This window comes from Bombus pascuorum, chromosome 13 (assembly GCF_905332965.1).
Source record: "Bombus pascuorum chromosome 13, iyBomPasc1.1, whole genome shotgun sequence".
Classification (NCBI taxonomy): Eukaryota; Metazoa; Arthropoda; class Insecta; order Hymenoptera; family Apidae; genus Bombus; species Bombus pascuorum.
The window spans coordinates 1,024,692-1,041,974 of record NC_083500.1 but is presented as its reverse complement, the minus strand read 5'-3'; the positions used below and the strand labels follow the sequence as shown (position 1 = coordinate 1,041,974).

General features: G+C 36.0%; 2 protein-coding genes across 4 annotated transcripts in view; both read left to right on the top strand.

Annotated features, from left to right (window-relative positions):
- LOC132913419 (furin-like protease 1) overlaps positions 1 to 17,283 on the top strand; it is a 351,740-nt gene that overhangs the window by 48,809 nt on the left and 285,648 nt on the right. The window lies entirely within an intron of this gene.
- LOC132913436 (neuronal acetylcholine receptor subunit alpha-7-like) overlaps positions 1 to 17,283 on the top strand; it is a 167,693-nt gene that overhangs the window by 93,016 nt on the left and 57,394 nt on the right. The gene's annotated exons all lie outside the window — the stretch shown is intronic.

Genomic DNA, 17,283 nt, shown 5'->3' with positions numbered 1-17,283 from the left:
TATTAAACTCGGAACCAATCGGTGCGGTGTATTCCCTTTTTCCAGTTGTAGAAAATGGGGTGTAACGCGTAAGAGCTAGAAACACCAAGCAAAAGAAGCGAAAGATATCGGAGATGCCTTTTCTTGGCAATTTCCCCAGCTGACGACTTCCTACAAATTGTACGTTTTCCCGCGTTGTTTGTCACGGTCCAAAAAATGGATTCAGTGCGCCAACGTTTCTAATTCGTCATAACAGCTTCGAATAAAATATCAGATTCACGTTTTATGTTTCTATTTGAATGGAAACGCGATTGCGGATCAGGAATGAAAGCGGTTTAAAGTGAATCATCAATCGAATGGACGGAGTTATTGGTTCCAGATAAATAAAATTTGCAAAGATATAATTCATAAACTGAAACTCATCGAAGTTGGTTGATTACCTCGATTGATACATAAGAGAAATAATCGAAATAATTCGTAGAAAACTGAGGCTTGTTCTACCTGGAAAAAAACAAGTTCAGTATGAATTATTGATGAAATAATTTTAACGCTTCATATGTTACAATTTACGGAACCAAAATATTGTTCATAAATTAGAACAACAAATATCTCTTATTTTTTCCTATTTTTTTCAAAAGACCTTATGTCTGTATTCGTTACTTTTCATCCTTTAAATTTTAAATCCGTCGACTCGAAGCACCTAGATGCAGTTTAAAAAACAGCAATTCGAGCGAAAAATTATTTAAATAGTCGTTTTTCAGTTGCGCGGCTGCATAGTTCTGGCTTTCTCAACCCAGTTTCGTAGTTGCAGGCGCGTTAAAAGGTCTTTCAAAGAAATAAATCCAGACTTCTTGGCATCTTAATTCAACGTCGCCGGTCTTTATTTAATCTGTTTGTTCCCAAATTGAACGACGCTTGCAAGCGTTTTCTAAGTACGATGCGGTACACGCGTAGCATACGAACTATGTAATAAGAGACAGCTCGCAGCTTCGTTTCGTTCGCATCGTGTTCCAAAATGAGTTTCTCGGTAGAGCTGCTAATTATATTTACTGTACATGCGGCACCGGCCGCGTTGTTCCAAGTAAATAACGTATAGCTAGATCAAGTAACCGGTAGAAATATGAGCGGCTAGGGAAAGTAGAATGAGCCTGCTAAAACACCGACCATAGCTTAGCATAGTTGCCGCATATCTACCAATTACATTGCTAATTCTAAGAAGTTTTGATTAATGCGACCCTGTCAGGTCTGTTAAAACAAAATACCCAGGCTAAGTCGATTAACACCGTCGGCTGTTCGAGCGAATGCGATTAATAACACGAAAAGTTTCCAGCGCTCGGCTAATTACAAAATTCAAGGTGTTAAAAGGAAAATGCAGTGAAACAGAGATCTAATAGACGAAATTCATCGGCGAAATTTTACCAATTAAATTCTTGTAATCCCATCCGTCTGACTGCGAATTTCGTGTCACGTTGATCTAACTCGACGTACATATCTGGTTACTTTTGACAATAGTGATCTTTTATTATTTTATTCTCCGAGGTTGGATGTCGCCAATTTAGGACTTCAATAAAATTTCAAAATTAAAATCCAGATGAAATATTCGATCGTGAATAAGCTAATCCTGTTCGTTAATTACACGTGTAGATATTTAACGAACCAGTAATTTATTGCGTTTCACGCATGGCTATTGACATTTTTCGAGGTAGAACGTTTCGTACGAAAAGACCTCTTTGTTTTCCATTCGCAGTCAACTGCCAAAACCAAGTTTCTATGTACACGAGATCGGCCACATTTTCCCTCCATCAACAGTAATTATCGTAGGTCCCACGAATATCCACTTCATGAGCCCATCGCTTGAAGGGAAGGGAAGGAGGATCAACCCAAGACACGTACGACCGGTTTAGATCGCGAACTTTTAATTAGAAGAGGTAACAGAGCAGGTGTCAGTAGAAATTTGTTGGAATTTGTCGTTGCTCGTTTCTTCGAGGAAACGTTTGACAAGGATCACACAGTCTATCGGAAATTCTTTCGCTGAAATGTTACGATCCTCTTGTCCATTTTTCTTTTCATTATCACCGACAACACACCACCGTAATGACTTATCCCTTGTCGGGGATTTAACCAGCGGTTTCCTTACGCCCAACTCGCTTCGCTCGAAACTTGGAACAGAAATCTCGAAGAAATGATTCCGGGATCTTCTGCAGGGCTCGTTTAGCGAGTACTCGGACGCGTGATTGGAATTTCTCAGAAAATTTCTTCACCAAATTAAATCTGGAATTGATTTTCCCATCGTCTTCAAAGTAACTTCTTCCTAAGATGAAATCAAGTACATCGACGAAGGAATTTGCGCGATTTAATTCCTGCTAATAATCTTTCGTAGTTAATACAGAACCAGTTTATAAGGATTTTTATCTATACATGAATATCAACCGTGAAGCGGTATTTTTTTTAATTTGCTAATATACATCGTGTTATATATGTTCTTTTTTTTTCGATGTACAATCGAGAGAACAATTTCCTGACGTTGATTGACAGACTTTAAATCAACGAAACGCTGGACATCGATGCATCAGAGATACGTTCGATTTTATTATTCTCATCATTGTCCTTTCCTGTATGAGCAAAACGAAATTGACGAATTGACACGCCACTTCAAAATCGGCGTAACAAGTATTATAAAATAAACAGCGATCAAAACGGGAATGAAGGTTGGGTTTGTATCGAAATTGTCGTTTTTCCTTTTATTTTTTTCTTCTCTGTGCTCTTTTTATACTATGTTCTTATTAAGCAGATCTTTCTTTTCATTGGTAAATTCCCTTCGTTGTCCGTGTGGTGAAACTTGAAAATTAGAAGAGTAGAAATGCTCAATGACGCAAACCATTCTTTCCCGTGAATTATGCCATCGATCGTAGTTTACGATTGCATTCAATATTTCGACTGAAAACATTGAAAAGAAGAATTGGTAGAAATGACGCTTCCAACCACCTTACTAATTATCACTCGGTTCTAACGGAGAACTCTTTACGCGCGATGGCAGAATGGTTGGGTATCTATTTGTAATGAGCGTTTCGATTTTCCGTCAGAATGCCTCTAAAAGGAGGTAATAAAACGGCTTTTTTTATGACGTGCACACCACACCGGCTGAAGTTCCTCTACGTTGCTGTTGCATCCGCAACGAATAACAGCCTGCCTTCAAATTACTTTTGAAACTATTGCCTGAACCCTGCCTTCACAACCCGTCCTCTAAACATTTTAATTAAAATTCGTTAAGAAGAACTAATATTTCATCGTGAAAAAGAAAGAAATAGGACGTGAAAGAATCGAAAGTATAAGGAGATTATACTCAAATCTCCGCCGACTTTTTTCTTATAAGACAATTTAATATTTGATACGCTGCAAATATTTTCAATACGATAATTTCTTGATTGTTAATTAAAGTTGGTTGTAATATAGTACACTTAGTGGATTATATCAGTGGTTTATGTCTAATTAGATATAAAGTGCAACACGATATAACGTTGAATAAACGTTAATTAAATAAAGATAAATTAAATATATCACGCCTTTTTCGCTTGCATTTAATAGTTGCGCATTTATGTGTCCGAGTTCTTTCCAAGATCAAACTTTCTCAAACGACGTGCAAACAACTACTTGAAAAATATCTCCCTGTTACACTTGGAGTGTTTCAGTCCGACTAATGACGGTCTGTTCTACTTAACCCGTCAGGATTTCGCGAAACCAGTGAAGTAGTTGTGAGGTGTCAATATACGTATTTACGTTAGGAATATTACGTAAAAATTGTACGTAATTTCCATTAGGAAGCTTGGTTTTACTTAGTTCTTCTCTTTTACGTTTTTACTGAAATTCTTACGTTTACAGTATCTACATATTACAATTGTAAAACACGAATGATATCACCATTCCCAATAGAGATAAATAAAAATTGTATATGACGTATTCACCTTTGTATAAACGGCTATCTATTATTTTACATATTCCATGATATTTCAATGAATATCTCGTGAAAAAAAAACTGAATACAAAGGTCTACAGACTCTTATTTTAAACAAAATTCAAGGGTTTCACTCCAGTCACGTAGCACCGAGCGAATGCAGTACCCACACTTGTGAATACAGTTTCGCAAATTACAACAGCGTCGAACGACAGACCTGTCGATACATTTTCCCCAATTTAAAGGAACGAAGAAGAAAAGGGAATTTCATGGAATACCGACCGACAGTTGAATGCCTTTCACGCATATGCATTCCCAAGCTAAAGTGCGCGCCCGAATATTTGAACCGCAATTCGAAGTATTGGCCAGCGAACTTTCGAATAATTAATCGTTCGAAAATTTCATCTTCCCTTAGCCGGCCGTGGCTGAATACCAAACCTGTGATTAATCTTATTGCCTCGATGCGATCGATGAAAGCGAGAAGAGCCCTGAGCTGTATTCATTCAGTGCACTTTTTACGTTCCACTTTTAGAAAACTGCGTACTAACTGCGCGAAATGATCTATCGTTGTTTAGAACTAATTATTTTAACGCAGAACTTCACGGCAAAGGAAAGTGTATTGGCAGTTAACGGAATTTTCAAGCATTCGCAATTTGTTTGGGACAATGCTATAACACTTCGTACACTGCCAATTTTTCTTGTGAATCTTATCAGTCAGTAAACCTAAACGACGCGTTTCTCTTTGCCTTTCGCTAAGTTGCTCGCGTAAGGGGATAGCAATTCGAATAAGCGATGATACTCGACGCGACGTACATCAACAGCAATGTACAGTCGCTCACAAAAATTTGTGTATACCAATCGAATTTTCTAAACATCGACTTATCAAAAGACCAAGAACGCTTTTGTTACAGAATCGAAAGCTCACGAAAATCTTGAGACGAAGTTACGCTAAGAATAATAGGAAGCGAATAACGAAAAAAAACGAGTATCTTTTGTTTAATTTACATGCGTATATAGTAAGAACGATAAAATCTAAATAGTCGTGGTGGTACATGAGTCATCGGGAGTGACTCATATTGTTGTGGCTTGGAGTGTCAACATTGTTTTGGTTTGCTAGGTTCAAAGGTCAACGAACTCCAGACAAAATATTATCGCCGTTATTCGTAATCGTCAACCGGAATTACATTGGAACTTTTTATAATAACAACTGCAGTTATAAATAGACGAACGTGCTCTCTAAGGATCAGTATAATCAATCAGTCAGTCTGTATAACGAATCAGAATAGAGAGCCTTACAATCGAATAGGGAACGTATAGTTGAACTGTAGCATTGTCGAATGAGCGACGATTACAACCGACATATAATATCTCTGTATTTGTATTTAAAGTGATTTTAATATATACTGACTATTACAATTTTATCACTCGTCTCTTTAATAAACTAACACATATAATAATACCACCTCATAGTAACTACATGTACAGTGGCTCACGAAAGTATTCGAACGCTAACATATGTAAAATTGAATGGCCGAAATAATGTACATTAAAGTAATTTGCTTAGACAGGCAGATGTTAGTAGGAAAATGGAAGTCTTAAGATTGTGTCAGTAAAATTTGAAAAGGATTTGACAACGTAGGTAGGAGTTATGATACATTTATTAAAAACACGTATTGTAAATGACTCACAAAAGTATTTGAACGCTACATATATTATTAAATGATTTAATATTAATATTTTGTTGGACCACCTTTAGCAGCAATAGTGTATCTCAATCGACGTTCCATACTGTAAATCAATGATTTTGTAAAACTATACTCAACGGAGTTCCATATTTCTATAATTTTATCTATCAATACTTGCTTTGAGATCATCTGAAATTTATTTAATCTTTTTCCGATTTCTGCCCATAAATTTTCAATCGGGTTTATGTCTGGATTTTGCGGTGGTGTAATTAACATGTGTGGTAACATGTGTTATATACGATCCATTGTTTCACAATTCTAGCAGTATGCTTAGGATCATTATCTTGTTGGAAGTGGAAATCTTTCAATAATCCTAATTTACGGGCACTTTCTTTAATGTTATTTTTTAAAATATTTAAATACTTATATTTATCAAGTATTCCATCAATAAATATACAATTTCCGGTGTCACTGGCAGCCATGTATCCCCACACCACGATCGACCCAACTCCGTGTTTCACTGTTTGATGTAAATATCGAATTTCCAATTCCGTATTTGGTTTTCTCCACACATAATTTTGACTATCTGAGCCAAAAATGTTAAACTTTGGCTCGTCCGAAAAGATGACTTTGTCTCAAAAAGAATTATCTTTATTAATATAGGTTTTTGCAAAAGTCAAGCTTTTTTTATGATTTACCGCATTAATATATGGCTTCTTTCGCGCACTCTGCCATGATAATCATTGTTTCGTAAGATTCGTCGACATAGTTGCGGGTGAACTTCTTTATAAAACATATCAGCTACCATACTTGCGAGTTAAGAAATGGATGTAGTAGGATTTTTTTTTTAATTGGCGAATGATAACTTCCTCCTTTCTTCCAGTCAATTTCTTTGGTCGATCTGATCGAGCTTTGTTTGCAGGTGTTCCCTCATTCTTTGACTTTTTTATGATATAGTGTATTGTGGACTTACTTCTGTTCACAATTTCGGCAATCTCGTTATATGATTTGTCGTCCTCATGTAATCGGAATATTATTTCTCTTTCACACTTTTGTTTCAGACTTTTTGGTATTCATTTTAAATATTATTGTGCACACTTTTACGTTACTGTTACTGAAACGATATCCTAACAAGTGAACGTACCAATATTTTCATTTAGCAATGATGTTTATATTCGATATGAAGGAAGATGAAAAACTATCAACAGTGTTACAACGTTCGAATACTTTTCTGAGACACTTATTATGAATGTTTCTAATAAATGTATCATAACTACCATATTACTGAATCGTTTTAAAATTTTACTGATGTAATCTTGAGACTTTCCCGTCACTATAGATACCAAATTATTTTAACAAATTAGTTTAGTACATCTCATTTTATTAATTGAAATATGTAAGTGTAAGCGTTAGAATACTTTCGTGAGCCACAGTATATGATATAGATAAGCTAGCAAGGGGAAATAGTGAAATTGTCATATCTAGTAATTAAACTTTGTACAGTGAAGGGAAATTAACAATATATCCTAGTACAGTCGCCAAAAGTTGATTCCACGAATTCAAATAAAGCAGTCTTGTCCCATAACTAATAAATGATGTTAATTCCTAGCGAGCGACTGCTTGATCAAAGGAACGTGTACAAAATTTCCTTTACATTAATAGAAATAGGAAGCACGTCCTTGTTTGACAATGAACTTACAAAGATATCACGAACCTCATTCGTTCAGGCAGTTTCTTTGATTTCGGTTGTGAAATTTGAAATTCAAATGAACTATCTTCGTATTGCATGATTATAAAGCTAGACAAGATAGTAGAATCTAGCGAATTTAAAAATAAGCGTATGTACCAGATAATTGAAATGTCATTGCTTTATGACTAGTAGAAATATGATACGAAGCAAAACCTATAAGATTTGTACGTTTCACCAAGCAGAAGTAATTTTTCAAACTATCACAAGAGTTGTAATAGAACCAAGCAACGAGAAAGATATAAAATATAAAATATAAAATATAAGATATAAAATATAAAATGTAAAATATAATATATAATATATATAATATAATAATATAATATATAAAGTATAAAATATAAAACAAACTAAGAATGTGAAGAATCTTGTATGACCCATCTCGTTGTAAAGTATAAAAAACATCAACGAACTTTTCATCGTTATTTCTTTCAAAGTTGTTGATATTCAGTAATCATATTTAGTTTAATTTCTGGGGTAGCGCGATTTCCTTTCGATATCTATACTATGGTTAGATACAAATCATTGCGATAAATTTTACTTCTAATACACGCTAAAATTAGCAGTAGCGATCCTAAAATGTATCGTACTATTGAATGAATTAAATTAGAAGCAGTTCCTGGGGATAAAGGAGGATCCCGTATTTGAGTTTTGGAGTTCCAAGAAAGCTTTGTGATCGTCTCCAAATCGAGACGGATTAAAGGGAACGTGCTCCCAGGATCCCGCATATTTTCGCCTTTAGATATTTTCAGTGACCCGTCTCCGGTGTATAATCTTGAGAAAATTTGGATTTTGCGTTGAACGAATTTCTTTCACTTCGAGCCGGCAGTATTTCACTGGGATATAACGCTGTCGGGCATTCCGGAAGATTAACCTCGCGAGTTTAAATCGTGGCCATGCTCGAATTAAACCTTCGCCGAGTGCTTTCTCATCGCACGGCCATCAGTGTAATCGTTTTTAAGAAGTCACTAGTGAAAATTAACCAGCGATGGTGTCACGGTCAAATATATCGGGTTTTCATTAACCGTGTTTATAAGCGTTCACAAAGTTTGTTAATTTGTAATTAGAGGGATGGAAAGTTCAACGCATCATCGCGTTGCTAAAAAATTTCAAACAGACGTTTCTCCGAAAACTGACCCTTTATTGTTGTAACTTGCTAATACAACCACGGTTTTGCAACTTGCACGTGAAACCATCATCGGCTTGAAACAGCAAAGAGTACATGAGATATTATCACACATTTCCTTTTTATCTACAGTTTGATCAAAATGACACCATTACTTTCTAGATAATTGCTTATACGACAATATAAAAAAATTAATTCTTCTTTTAATAGGATTCACAAATAACAATCAAAATACCGTTGACTAGCAAAGCAACAAATCTCGCAGAATGTTTGGTCCCTTGAAATTTACTGCCCTTCGTGTCCCTATGAAAATACAAAGTTTTAAGGTATCGAGCTATAGATTGGCTTCTGAAGATGTTCGAAACTTTGTATATTATTGCATAAGACATCTGGCAACGGTAAGTCTAAATGGATCAAGTGCAATCAATTCGTTAAGAAGTTGCAAATGCACGGGCATGTTTTCAAGTTCCTTAAGGATGGGGGAGAGAAGCTGCGTCCGATGCAGAAGCACGAAATTCAAGTTCACACAATCACAGCTCTTTACTGGCTGCTATATCGTGCTTGAAGTTCCTCTTAAACTCTAAACATAAGTTTGAAACAAGTTCAGAAGGGGGTTCTCGATCGAATGGAAGTGCCGTGAGCAGATTTCGTTCTCTAGAATTAACTCGGAACTGGCTGGAACGAGATAAGATTTATTTGTACTTTAATTTATTGCAATGTTGGCGTTGCGAGCTCGCGAGCCGTCAAACGAGAAACATTTAATCAGCTAACATTGAGAAGCGAAGAAAAATATCATCTACTCGTATCTTACGTGCTCGGATATTCACTAGAAAGATTTCCCAAGTCAATCTTTTCTGTCTAAATGTTCAGTCTAAACTTTCGGAGAAAATATTGAGTATACTGATGTGACTGGAAGAGCGCTATATATTAGAAATATTTGCCCAATAACGAGCACTGAATTCGGACAAATTGAATTATTGCTTGTAGTTCTATTATAGAGATTTTACGAACAACGAATCCGATGCCGGAACGTGTATAAATTCTCAAGCAGACAACTTTGAAAGTGACGGCTGGCTTTCGCTTAATTATCTATATAACACTATTAAACGAATTATTCTCGATACCACGTCGTTGCATTTGCCTACAAGAAGAAGATGCAGGAGAATGGGAGGAAGAAATTAAAATAATGCTACTGGATTCGGAATCTTAATACCGCTTAGCGAAGTATTATTTCAGCTAAAACTCATTTGTAGCCGCGACACGCTTATTTCATCCTCACTTACTTTGCGAGCATTAATTGTTCAACTTGTTGCTCACTTATGTACGACGTTTCAGTTTTTTCAAGTATGAAACCTGGCAAGGGGGGAAAAAGAGAAACAGGGACTCGGAAGAGAAAAACATACGGTTACAAGTTAGAAGACTTTTACGTTTCCCCGGGGAAATTGCCATGGTAATTCCACTTTCTTTGTCCAGAAGGTCTCTAAAATAAAAATTAATATTTGACTCATCTGGCGGAAACGCAAGATCAGCGACAGTTCTGTGCTTACCCTACAATTTGTACGCGGCATTTACGAGTTTCCTTCAATATCTACAGCAACAAACGAGAGAGCAAAATATTCGTAAAAAATGTGCGTACTCTTAGGATGAATTACTAATAATAACAGTCATGTAAAAGAAAAATAAATATCTATATATTGTTAATTACTTGTATAAAAATGTTTCAAAGTTTCGACACGTTCGTCATTTAAAAACAAACGAAAGGAATAAGAAAAGGAATTGTGTGTCATGGAACACAGAAATCACAAATTAGTTGTGACACACGAAGGAAATCTACAGGTGTTAACGAAAACCACGAGTAACAAAGTGGTGGTTACAAGAAAAAGGATAGCTGGCGTAGAAAGGCAAGGGAAGAGAAAACACGAACACATTCTCGTAGAACAAGTGTAACTTCTAGTTAGACACAAGAGATCAACCGGCGGTTTCGCCACTCAAGTTCGGGGTCGGCGACGAAGTAAATTCTGCTTACCTCTTAACCATGGCGATACTGTTTCAAAAAGGTTAAACGTTTCTCTATCAGTAAGAATGCTTTGCGGGATACGTTTTGCCCGTGGACATATACATCGTTAATATAAATCACACGATAAGGATTTGAGTCGTATCATTACGGCGTCTAATCGTACGTTTCATAAAACATCACAACTTAGCGTAATTTCTTGTATTAAAAGTTCTCCTATCAAAAAAGATAATAAAAAAGAAATGTTTCTTTGGGGGGTTTTCAGAAGTAAAAGTTTCCAAGTAGTTACGCCTTTAATTTTGCTTTGTTGAGCCGTGGGTGAAGAGCTACAACACGTTCTAAATGACGAGAAATTAAAGTATGGTAAGGAGAAAGGTAAAAGTACGAAGTTAAGGAAAATTCTTTTTATTTATACATATATTCATTTTCTTCGGAGCAAATCTAAAACAGAATTGTGTCAAACAAGAACGCAAAACGGACATATGCGTGCGTTTCTAAACTCGCCCAAAGTATGTGGGAGTGGAATGTAGCTAAAATAAGTTTGGTGAATTCGACACGACATTTTAATGGAAAATGAGCTAGTAGCATGCTTCAAGCAACTCGGAATTCACTTTGACGGAATCGATTTCTCTAAATATAATTCGTAACAGTCTGGTACATTACTGGCAAACGCCACCCGCATTTCCCAACTTCCAGAACCCATTAAAACTGTAAATCAGTTGGCATTTCTATGTATCCGGTGACCAGAACTTGAGATATGTAAGGCAGAAGGTTCAGAGAACTAACTTCCCATCGCCTGCACAATAAATTGAAATTCAAATCTACGATGCTGTACACATATGTGAATTCGAATGCGAGCGTGATTTACGGGGTGTACGTAGTGCAAATTTTGCCCCATTTTACGGATTTCCGAGAACCAATGGATCTGTACAATGAAATTTCCGTGATTTGTTCTATTTTCCTATCAAACCATTTCGCGTTGCCATCAAATGTAATTTGTTCATATCTATGACTTTATACGATCAATCTTTCATCTCACCTTCTTCTAAACTCGAAAGTTTTGCGATACTTTTCAGTAGTTTGGATTTATTATTCATCTCATTGATTATAGTTGCCTCTATGATGGTTCCCATTTTATGTTGGCGTCTCATGTTGGCACGAATGATCCGTGGCTGTTTATTATGTAAGATTAAATTTTTATAGCCAAGCGTGCAACACGCGTTTTAATTATAATTTCTATCATGGTTCTTTTATAACCTGACAAAATACGACGGTATATAGAATATTTCTGATATTGTCTTTCTTGTATAATATTTGCTTCAACGTAACAGTGTTAACAACAAATATTCGTCAATTTACAGCATTATCGTACAATAATTGAATCGAAGGATACCGTTTGCACTTGTCTGATTAACTCTTCGTCATCGGCAATTATCGGCAAGGCGTTGCTACGACATCCGCGATGACAGTAACTGAAACACAGTTCGCCAGCTCGGGGGACTAATTTGATAGTGACATCGACTATTGACAGGACATCTTCATCGACTCTCAAGTCAGAATTACTCCCTCTAGAACCTAGTCCATTGATATTATGTATCTACCTACGAAAGATCTCGATCACACTTAAAGAGGCTTAAAGTTACAGTTCCTTTAAAATTTAAGCGAATTTCATCTTTAACTGAATCACTGTTTCTGACATAGTGCGACCGAAGAATTTTTTAACAAGAATTCCTTAGCTTGTTCGAAATTTAATCAAAAAGTCGTGATTTCCGGAAGAATATTAAATGGTCTGTTAACACTCTGCATAAAAATTATCCTACGAAACAGTTTAAATCGGAATATTCGATCAATGAAGAAATTACGTAATGCGCTATCTATCTAGGAGAATGTTACGCATACCTTTATACGGCGATAAATCAGGGCGAGAAGCTTAAACTATTTTAACAACAATCGAAGACGGATCGCTTTTCACAGAATGGAGGTCGCTACGTCCTTTGATCGCCCTGTGATCATAGCCGAACACGTAAATTGACCACGCGACGTTATGACATTCTCCAAATGACTACTACGACACGTTATGCCATTGCTCGACTGTTACATGAATGTACATACTATTCTAGCTTCTCACCCTCGACAGTCTGACAAACAATGCATTCTGACCTACAAAGCTTTAAGAAGCATCTATGTATTTTGTACACGGTACATTTGTCAACGATCTCCCTCTTTCTTTTCTTCGATGCTTCCTCACGCTCCCTAGGAAGCATTAATAAAATTCTATTAATTGTTTTCGCGCACTTCTCAACACGAACGAAATAACAAAAAATCAGGGTTTTGTGAACATCAATTAGAATTCGAAAATTCGCCAATCGTTTATGAGCACCAAGCGTTTGTAAATTCTATTCCTAAAGCAAGTTTAAATTTTATAAGAAACTAAAGTCCTAAATTATAATATTATTCCTCAGTTACATAACATATTCCTCCATTTGTTTTTAAATTTTTTATATTCATCAAATATTTTCGTATGCAGATGAAAACACCTGGAAACGAAACTATCAACGAAGAAGTTTCAAGTCGAAATAATATCGATTCGAGAGGTATGTCCCACATGTATCGCATATAATTCTCGAAGAGCTTTCCGAACCTTTGAAATTTTTAAAACGCATTTTCGAAGAATTTTCAGTTCCAAGAGAGGTATAGTGGGACTACGGCGCACGCAGTAAAAAGATATCCTTAGAGACGATTTCGTTACAGTATATATATTCAAGTGTAGTATAACTTAGAGACGCGGCACAGTAAAGACGAATTTGCGATTCATGTTCCCACAGGAGTTTCTGAGGATTCGAGTCGCAAATTCCTTGCAAAGTCGCCTTGGTAGCTTTGTCAAGCAATGTCCATTGATTTGGAAATTACATACCACTCTGACTTCGTTTCTATATTTTAAAATTGTCAGGGACCGTGCTATTTATACGAAACCTTGTTCGATTTGTTACAAATTCCCACTTTTAACACATTGTTGACCGGCAATTTTATTGAGAATTTATCTCATGTCATCGGCTATTATTTCGTAATTGGATGTGGAAGTAAAACAATATAAATAAACTTTAATAAATTTTATTTATTTTTCAATTTTTAATATTTCTTTTTCGTATGATAAACAGTGTAACAACCACCTACTGTGTAATGGTTTGCAACAGCTTTTGCAAAACATATCTAGTTTCGTTGCGTTTTCCTTTTGAAGAGCGTACTCTACAAGCTCTAGTCGGATTTGTTTTTCTACCAGTGAATATTTTTTCTAAGACGTGGTCTCTTAGTTGTCCGGAAAGCCTGAAGGATGCATCATTATAAGCATTATTAGAAATGCGAGAAGCGTCAGGTGCAATGCTGCATTCTTTGGAATCCACAGTTATCTACTCTCTAGCTAGTTCCAGTAGAAATTTTTTGTATCTTGTTTTATTTTCTGGCAGATGGGTAAAGTACATTTTATATGCATTGAACAAGGTACAGTTTATCAGAAAAAATGCTAATTTTTTGGACCACTTTAAAGTTTTTCGTAAAATACTGCTATACGGAAAATACTGATCTGCACGATCTACCGCTTTCATGTGCTTATTGTATTGTAATATGCACATATATTGTAATATGTAATATGCGATAATTTTTTTTTTCGATTTTTAACTCGTGGCCGGTCAACAACGTGTTAATAAGATAAAAGATTACTATACTCATATTCTGTACATTTGTAACTTCAAGTATATTGAATAATTCCTTGATTCTCAGAAGTGCCAAATTCATGAAAATATGCTGTATTGTGCGCGCGTGGATACCTGTATGTGCTTCAATAATAGGAACATCCTCGAGATCGATACGCAATGCGTATCGATAAAATATAAATTCCTCTTAACCGGAAGGATAATAATTTGGGTCACGGCAAATCTAGGAAGGAGTATACGTGTCAAGTAGCGATATCAAGATTCTCTTGTACATGTTACAGAGCTTGTGGGCGGTGATTGAAATGACCGCAATGCTCTGCGGCAATGTTCAGTTCGCTAGAACAGATTCTGATCGTTCTCTCCGTTCTGTTCCATAAAATCGGAATAATCTGAATAAGTTGTACTCTAGAAGGCGGACATAAATCAAACTTTCTAGTAGCCCCCTGAATATATCTTTGCAGAATCAAATCAAATAACCGATAACAAAATCGTACAACAGAGAACTTCGAATAAATTTCCAATGTTATTCCAGACACAACCGTACACGATTGCTGCACTATAACGAGCGAAAATTTTGCTTTCTTTTCCTGCATGGATGATTGTAAGAAGTTTGAATCTTTTTAGAATTTATTCGTCTCTCCATCGTATACCTTTTCCCACGATAAATTAAGCAGGTTAAAAGATCTGAAATTCTCCGTAAGCGGTTGCGAATAAATTTCAGGGTATTACTTCGGTATAAATAACGTTTGTTTCTCACTTCTTCGCGAACGGAAGAACCTTATTCATTTACATCCGCAGCCAGAAATAGCGTCGTGTGTTTTCCTTCTCCAACGTTGCCAAGAAATCAGGAAAAGCACAGAAAACGTATCAAAAGACAAACGAGTTTTTCGTCAGTCAAAGATCCTACCAGCCAAGGCAATTCTGACCTATTCGTGTTGTTATGTCGTGGTCAAAGTTCTTTCTTTTCTCTCTCTCTTCCCATTCGAAGATAAACGTCCAGTGATGTTGAAGCCATAGTCTTCTTAAACTTTCAAGACTTTGCCTTGGAAAGCATGAAAATTTTGAAAAACAACGGAGAAAACGAAAAAAGGCCAAGACCCTTTGCCAGATTGCAAGTACGAGAAAATGAAAACGAGGGGGAGGAACGAGGTCATAAAGAAAACATCAAAGAATTTTTAGTAAAGCGATAGAAATTTCATTTATCCTTCCTATTCCGTCGACTTACATCAAATACATATTGATTTGACATCGAAATCGTGATATGGGGCGTAACGTGCCCTCGCGGATTGAAAAATAATTTACTGTATGATTCGATAAAAAGTAAGATATTACGAGCCTGTGAATTCATGGAAAATTACATTTTAAGCTTAATACAGTTCCCTCCGTAACTCGGAAAATTCGAAATCGATAAAAACGTTACAGCATCAATGAAAAGTTCTAAATAGACTGTAAATATGCAGGAAGCGCAATGCACAACCACAAGGATTTAGAGGACTTTTCGAATGATTTCCACGAGCTGTTTGAAAGAGGTGAGAGCAGACGATAAGATCCAATTATCGAAAAACAGTTTATCACACGGCCGAGCAAAAGGATAAGCCCGAAACTAACCTCCCAGTACTTTTCTTGAAAATGGAAGTAGACTGGAGAAACGTCCGGTTGTCACCGTGTGCGACGTTGAGAAGCAAGATGAAGCACCGATTGTTACCTTTGTGATATATGATGCAAAGACACGCTGGAAAATCGCTTTAAATTAGATATTAGAAAAAATCAGAAATATAAATATATAGATAATTCGTGTATGATTTAAAGTATAAGCATATTTTATCATTCTCAACTGATCATTAATCGGCTAACGAAAATAAATAGGATAAAGCATACTGAGTTCGTGAGGTAATTATAAAGAGGTATCGATCGAATTAATAATGATACCAAAGCATTCGGTTAAGACCGACTAACAAGATGAACAAAGTTTGTCTAATTTATTAAATATCAAGACTTACTATACTAATCTACCTCAGTTATAGCACATAGCTCTTAAGCTACGTCAAGCTACGTTAAGCTACGTTCCTGTTTAAGCACTTAGTGTTATCGAAAGTTATAGAGTAGTTTATGTTAGCAAAAGTTTGAAACCGCTGCAAGATTCTCATCATCGATGGAAATTCTTTTCCACTTGCTCCCACATACCAATGCTTCCAATTAAACCAATTATCTTCGGATTAAAAGAAACATTTATTACATGGTAAAGCCTTGTCGTCCTTAATTTTCTCTAACGTTACTATACACGAAAGAGCTTAAGGTCAATTTAAGTCTGGCCTAACATTATCACAAACACCGATCCGGCGGTAAACCAAACGCTAAATCGAGCTTAAGTTTTGTTCGACCATTCCATAATCCAACCTAATAGACACTGTTTGTTTCGATCCAATCATTCGTATGATGCCATTTTCGAACTCTCTGATTACTGTGAATATTTCCTTTTCAGTTCCAACTACTTACTTTTGTGACTTTTTAGAGTTTACCATGGAGCAGTGGTAGAAAATAATCTATACCCCCATGGGCTTCCCTTCGGTAATATCATACTAAAGTGAAATTCACTGTGATGAAATTGGGACTTAGAAAAACTTCTGTAAAAATAATTTTACCACAGGGCATTGTTTCTAGATTGTAAGAAAAATTATAACAATGAGAAAATGTTTCAGGGAATGAGAAATTTGAAAAATAAAGCACAAGGTAAGTAGAAAAATAGCGTATATTACCAAGAAAAAGATTTCACCAGTGACTCTGGAAGTTGCAGATGATCGTTTTTCAAGTTTCTGTTAATTCAGTCGTTCAGACACCTCCAACATGTATCTAAGCTTTAACGAACTGATCGATTTTATGAACACATTATATCGCGGCGTATACCATACCGTTTAATTGTTTCTTTCGATTGGTGCGGCGTTCACAAATCCAACAAGATCCAAATCATAAATCGGTACGAAATTCGATAAATGATTACAAGATAATTGTCAAACCCTGTAGCCAGGAGCGAAGCTATTTTCCGCCATTATTAATGACCGGTCGAGATTTT